This window comes from Gavialis gangeticus, unplaced genomic scaffold (genome assembly GCF_001723915.1).
Source record: "Gavialis gangeticus isolate Ggan-Ray unplaced genomic scaffold, GavGan_comp1, whole genome shotgun sequence".
NCBI lineage: Eukaryota > Metazoa > Chordata > Crocodylia > Gavialidae > Gavialis > Gavialis gangeticus.
The window spans coordinates 209,584,052-209,590,494 of NW_017729032.1; positions in this window are offsets into that span (position 1 = coordinate 209,584,052).

Below are 6,443 nucleotides of genomic sequence, written 5' to 3' on the forward strand. Positions count from 1 at the left end.
AGGGGACCCTTGGGGTGCGGCGTGTGCCCATCTGTGTCATGCCTCTGGTAGGCTGGCTACGGCTGGGACTGACTACCCTGGGGCCTTTGCAGGCAGGGTCTCAGGCCCTCCCACGCCCCCTCCTGCATGAACTCCACACTAACTCATGTGCCGGCAGACAAGCATGCCTGTTTGTGCAGCCTGTTTGCGCGGCTCCGGTTGCGTGGCTCCCTGGGGGGCTGGGTGAAGTAGGGGCCTGGGCGGGGGCTTGATCCAGCCTGGCTCCACACAGCCACCTCCTCCCACTCAGAGAGGGGTTAACCCCTTCCCACCACGAGCCCCACTTGCCTCTGGCTGTGCTGGGGGTCGGCAGGGGGCTCTGCGGCTGTTGGGGGGTGTCTGGGCGGCTTCGGGGGAGCAGGGGTGCGGCAGGCTTTCACCTGTGCATCTCTCACTGCTCCAGAGCCTAACTGGGCTTTTTTGCTGTTTGGCAAGTCCTTTTAAACTGCGCTTATGTGCAGTGGGCCTGCCGTCGGGGAAAGCTGCTCTCGGGCAAGGGGGGACCCTGCCCTACTGGAGGGGGACTGGTGAGTACCCCCTCCTACTTTTCTCCTTTCTGTAGTGGGGGGCAAAAACTAGATATAACCTCACTAGTGCTGAGTAGAGGGGAATAATCACTTCCCTTGATCTGCTGGTAATGTAGGCCATTATGCTGTTAGCTTCTCTGCAGCAAGAGGTTTCTTTCAATCCTAGCCCTACCCTACAGTGTATCAACTACAGGCAGTCCTTGGACTTACAATACAATTGGTTCCTGAAAGCTATGTCTTAAGTCAAAGTGTAACTCGGAACCAATTATTCTCATGAGAAACAATGTTGTAAATGGGGGATTGGTTCCTGACCCAAGGCCTGATACTCTATTTTCACCAAAAATACTCAAGAATTTTGTACTCAAGCAATTATAGATGAGTAATATAGCTACATTAATGTATTTATATTGCAAATAGCAATCATATTGATTTGGAAGAACTTATTTGAGGTGACTTTGGTGGACTTTTTGAAGGGTTCTTGGCTGAAGTCTTCTCAGAAGTCTTGGCTGCAGGTTTTTCTGCAGTCTTGTCTGCTTTCTTAAAGAAAGTGTTCTGTTAGATTTTTATAGTTCGCGAATGTCAATGGGGAAGGGAAGCACACAGGACACGGAGACAGGATAACAGTATGATGGAAAATTTTATTTGTATGGATAGGTGTAGAATAAGGGGTCAAAGGGGTCATCGGGTCACGGGGTTCGCGGTGATCCCTTGATTTCAAGCCCGAGGGCTTGGTGTGGCTGACCACTGGTAAGTCCCAGGCCAGGTAGACGACTTATATAAAGACAGGACCGCTGGGTCACAGGGTTCGCGGTGATCCCTTGCTTTCAAGCCTGAGGGCTTGGTGCGGCTGACCACCGGTAAGTCCCAGACCGGGTAGGCAGCATAGGGTAGTGCACCTAACAAACTAAACTAAACTGTAAAAGTCCTTTTAAGGTAAAGCTAACACTAAACTATTTACAGTGCTTAAGTAAAAATGGCACGGCAGCTCACCAATTCCATCTTTGTTGCTGGAGAGATAAAGATTACTCTGTTCGGCAGGCCTGAAGGTCACTCAAGGATTCACCCTGGGGGAGGCAGCTCCTGGGTGATCAGTCCAGTCGCTGTTTGTTGCTTGAGGTTCGGTCATGTGGTTCCTCCGACGAGTGCTTGGAGCGTTGCACCTTTTATAAAAGTTCTGGCAGGAACTTTATCCAATCATTGCAAGTGTGCATGCTTGCTATATTTTGTGTTGCTGTGGGTTTTGGCGGGCTTTTGTTTCTTGCTGCGTAACTATAGCTGGTAATTTTCCACCTGGCTGTAGCTGGTAATTTTCCGCCCGCTCAGAGACCTTTTGACCTGGTTGGCAGGTCCTGCCAGAGGCTTGCCTGGCCTGGCCATATTCTGAGTAGGGATTCTGACAGTGTCCAAGGAAGTTTGGACACATGTTCTCCAGGGAGATGGGTGACACAGTGAATTTGTTCACTGGTGTGGCATTGAATTGGATCAAGCATTATAAAGTCAAAACTGACGTCAGAAAGTTAAAACTGACTTATTTATAAACTCTGTAAATGCGAAATATTGTAACTCGAAACGTTGTAAGTCGAGGACTGCCTGTACTCCTCCCAAGCTTCGTGTCATCTGAAAACTTGCTGAGGGTGCACTCCTCCCATCCTCCAGGTCACTGATAAAGATATTGAACAAAGCACATTATCTGTCACCAGGTTGCCTCCCTCATTTAGTATAGGATGCACACTTTTCCTGACCTTAGTTTTGTTGGTGGCATATTTGTAGAAACCCTTCTTGTTACCCTCCACGTTCCTTGCTAGCTGCAACTCCAGTTGTGCTTTGGCCTTCATGCTTTCACCCTTGCATGCCCTAGCAATACTTTTTTACTCCTCCCTAGTTATTTGTCCAAGTTTCCACTTCTTGTAAGCTTCCTTTTTGTGTTTTAGTTCACTGAAGGGTTCCCTGCTAAGCCAAGCTAATCTCCTGCCATACTTGCTAGTCTTTCTGTACATTGGGATGGTTCATACCTGCACCCTCAGTTGGTATAAAGTATAGCTATCTCTCCTCAAATTCTCTTCCCTCTCACACTAGTCTCCCAGGTGATCCTGCCTATCAGTTCCCTGAGTGAATCAAAGTTCACTTTTCTAAAGTCTAGGGTCCATACTCTGCTGCTCTCCTTCCTTTTTTTCCTTAGGATCCTGAATTCAGTCTTCTCATGGTTGTTGCTGCCCAAGTTGCCATCTACTACTACATTCACCATCAATTCCTTCCTGTTTGTTAGCAGCAGGTCAAGAAAAGCACGGTCTCTACATCAATAACTTGGAGGAACATGGAAGTTGTCCCCAACAGTCTCCAAAGACTTCCTGTGCACTGCTATATTGCTCTCCCAGTGGATGTCAGGGTGATTTAAAGTCCCCCATGAGAACCAGGGCCTGTGATTGGAAAACTTCTGCTAGCTGTTTGAAGAAAGTCTTATCCACCACTTCTTCCTGGTGTGGAGGTCTATAGCAGACCCCCACCACAACATCACCCTTGTTGCTCTCCCCTTTGACCCTAACCCAGAGACTCTCAACAGGCCTATCTCAGCTTCATACTGGAGCTCTGAGCAATCATATGGCTCTTTTACATAAAGTGCAACCCCTTCTCCTCTTCCTCCCTGCTTGTCCTTCCTGAGCAGTTTGTACCCATCCATGACAGTGCTCCAGTCATGCAAGCTATCCCACCAAGTCTCTGTTATTCCAGTTACATTATAGTTCTGTCACTGTGTAAGGACTTCCAATTCTTCCTGCTTGTTTCCTAGGCTTTGTGCATTTCATGTACAGACACCTGAGTGGCCAATTGCCCTATTTTGTAAGGAAACATGAGAAGGTCTCCCTTGTTGCTCCCTTCTGCTTGCTCTTTCTCCAGGTCACCCATTTCCCCATTCACCCCAGGATTTTGGTCTCCACTTCCCAGCAAACCTAGTTTAAAGCCCTCCTCACTAGGTTAGTGAGCCTGTCTGTGAAGAAGCTCTTCCCTCTCTTCATCAGATAGATCCCATTTCTTTCTAGCAATCCTTCTTGGATCAACATCCCACGGCCAAAGAAGCCAAAGCCCTGCTGGTGACATCATCTGCAAAGCCATGCATTGATCTACAGGATGCATCTGCTCCTGCCTGGGCCCTTCTCTTTTACAGGAAGGATCAAGGAGAACACCACCTGAGCCCCCTGTCCCCTTCACCCTTGCACTCAGTGCCCTGTGGCTACTTTTTCTCTCTCAGAGACGTTAAATACTTTGCTGAATCAGGGCCATAATATAATATGCCATTTTGGGTATACTGTACTATATATAATCATATTCTAACATGAGTAATTCAGAACAGCCACTTGGATTTGTAGGAAAGATGGCAAGAGTGAATCAACCTACATGTCCCCTACTAATACTTCTGCTGCATCTACTTCTAATGCCTGGGAAGCTGCTGTGTACTGTATGGATAGTCTTTTGGGAATGGGCATTAGGGCACACTTGAGCTCTGTAAGGCTTGGCAGAAGACAATCAAAGTTGTCCCTCTCTTTTTTATGCCTGAAAAAAAAAAAGTAGAACTATTCCTGAGAAAAAAATCATGTGCTATTCAAACTGGGAATCCTCTAAAAAATGGGTTAAACCACTTTCTCCCTGCCACAAAAGATGCGCCCCCCATACACACAAACTGTTGCTAAACAAGGTATGCATGGCTGCTTTGAAGGGAGGGAAGAATGTTTTTGTTTTCATACTTTGGAGAAATCATTCAAGAGCAGTTCATCCATGTGAAAATATGACCCCTGTAGTGCTGCCAAGGGCAGTGAGAGCAGAGATGATCTGTTGAAGAAACACTGCTCATGCAAGTTAAAAATGCTTGCAAGAGAGCTTTAAACTTATAGTACCATTTTTTCTCCACCAATGAAAATATACATGGAGCAGAGACAACTGGTATTGTTCTGTGCTGCTTGTGCTGTGAGTCCATAACTACTTCAATGGAACATTTTCTCTTTTCGTAGAGATATGCTTACACTTGACCCAAGCAAATCTACATTTTTTTTTTATTAAACTGCCCCTTCTTAGAATAAAATATATTTATGCAGTTTTGCTAAAGATGCATCACTGCATCTGCCTCTTTCCAACAGATATTAGCACTGCCACCCTTAGATATCCTAGATGTAGAACAAATGGTATGTTGTAACACAATTATAGTTGTGATAATGCTGTCTGTATTTTCTGCTGTTTATGACTTTTGCCAGACTTTAACTGGTTGGGATGAACTTGTCTGCAGTTGAAATCTGTCTTGAGTTGAAATTTTTTGACAAGCTTCAGTTGAAATGTTCCTGATGTATTAGGAGAAAAGATTATTTTGCCTATGTTGAAAGCAATTTTTAAGATAAAATGCATTTAATAGTCATTAGATAAAATGTAGAGACAGCAGTTTCTGCTCCATTTGGAATGAGGGGCTTGGGTAGAAACCAAAGTCCTTTCTCATCCAGGAAAGCCATGCTCTCACTAAGCCACATATCCTTTGGTTTGTTCTTTTCCTCTTGGCCCCACACATCTCCCTGTCTTGCCTGCCCAGTGGGCCAGGTTCTTTGGAAAAGCTAGAAAGGGAGTCTGGATACTACCTGACTTACGGCCTGGTGTCTAGAGCGCTGTGCTGGGAAGCAGAAGCTGGAGCTGCTGACTCAAACCTTCCTCATGGGGAGGTGGGTCTCCTGCCATCTGGGCAGTATCCTCATCACTAAACTATTGGGCAAAGAGGCAGGAGGTCTCTCTTCCTATCCTGTTTCCTTTCTGGCAGGTATATATGCACAGGGAAATTCTATTTTGCCAGGAGGTGAACTAGAATCTGACACTGTAAATGACTAAAACTGCAGGTGTACCTAAATGGCATTTAGGTACACAAAGCAGTAGCGTAACTAGCTGTGGATGACTGGCACATAAACCCTGGATGCCAATTTAACGGAAGGACAAGATGGACTTAAAAAAGGGTTGCTAGAAAGGGGGCGCCACCAAATCTACCATTGTTTCTTTCCAGCACCACCAGGAATCCCCAGTGGGCATCACAACTTGTTTCAGGGGAGACTTCCTCACAGCTAGTGGTGGAGTTGAGGGCTTGTGGGGAGTTGTGTCCCAGTAACTCAGGTTCCCTTGTCAGCTTTAGGCAGTCCCTGTGTGGGATACTGCTGCTGCAGGGGATGGGAACAGGTGTCAGCATAGGCAGCAGCTAGGGGGTTAACATAGGCCTTTGTCATTGTTTAATTCAGTGTTGCAACATCCCAGTGGCGATGGGAATTAGTGGCACTGGGCTACCAGATGAGCAGTGGTAGTTGTTGTAGGTGGCCAGGAGAGGGTCCCTGTATTAATTCCCCTGACTACATCAATACCTTCCCTTCCTTTCCTCTCCACCCCACAATGTGTGTGTAAGGGAAGATGGGCATTAAGCTAATGAGGGGACTAGGACATAAGCCCCACACTGCTCAGAGTGAGAACCTCACCAGTTACACCTCTGACAAAAGGAAATAGGATTCTCCCCAAAGTTTTTAAAGATTGCATCTATACTGAGCATGCTACAGCCTGCATATGTGACCGTGATGCATGGGTTATCACTACAAGGTGAAAAGACATGTTCCAATCCAGAGCTGCAAAACAAGTTGACCTTTCTCTGGAAGTACTGGGAGTCACAGTAATTCCAGGGACCTTAACTGAAAGGACAGAGACGATTTTGCTTATGGTCTCGGGCAACATGGAGGTAAAGGAAGAATCTGCCTCACGCGTGCAGAGGAGTGAAGAACAGAGGGAAGGAAGGGAGAAAAGAAGGTAGATGAAGATGGTGTAGGAACCTAAGGAAAGCTATTTAGGAACAGGAACAAGAATGTCAGAGGACAG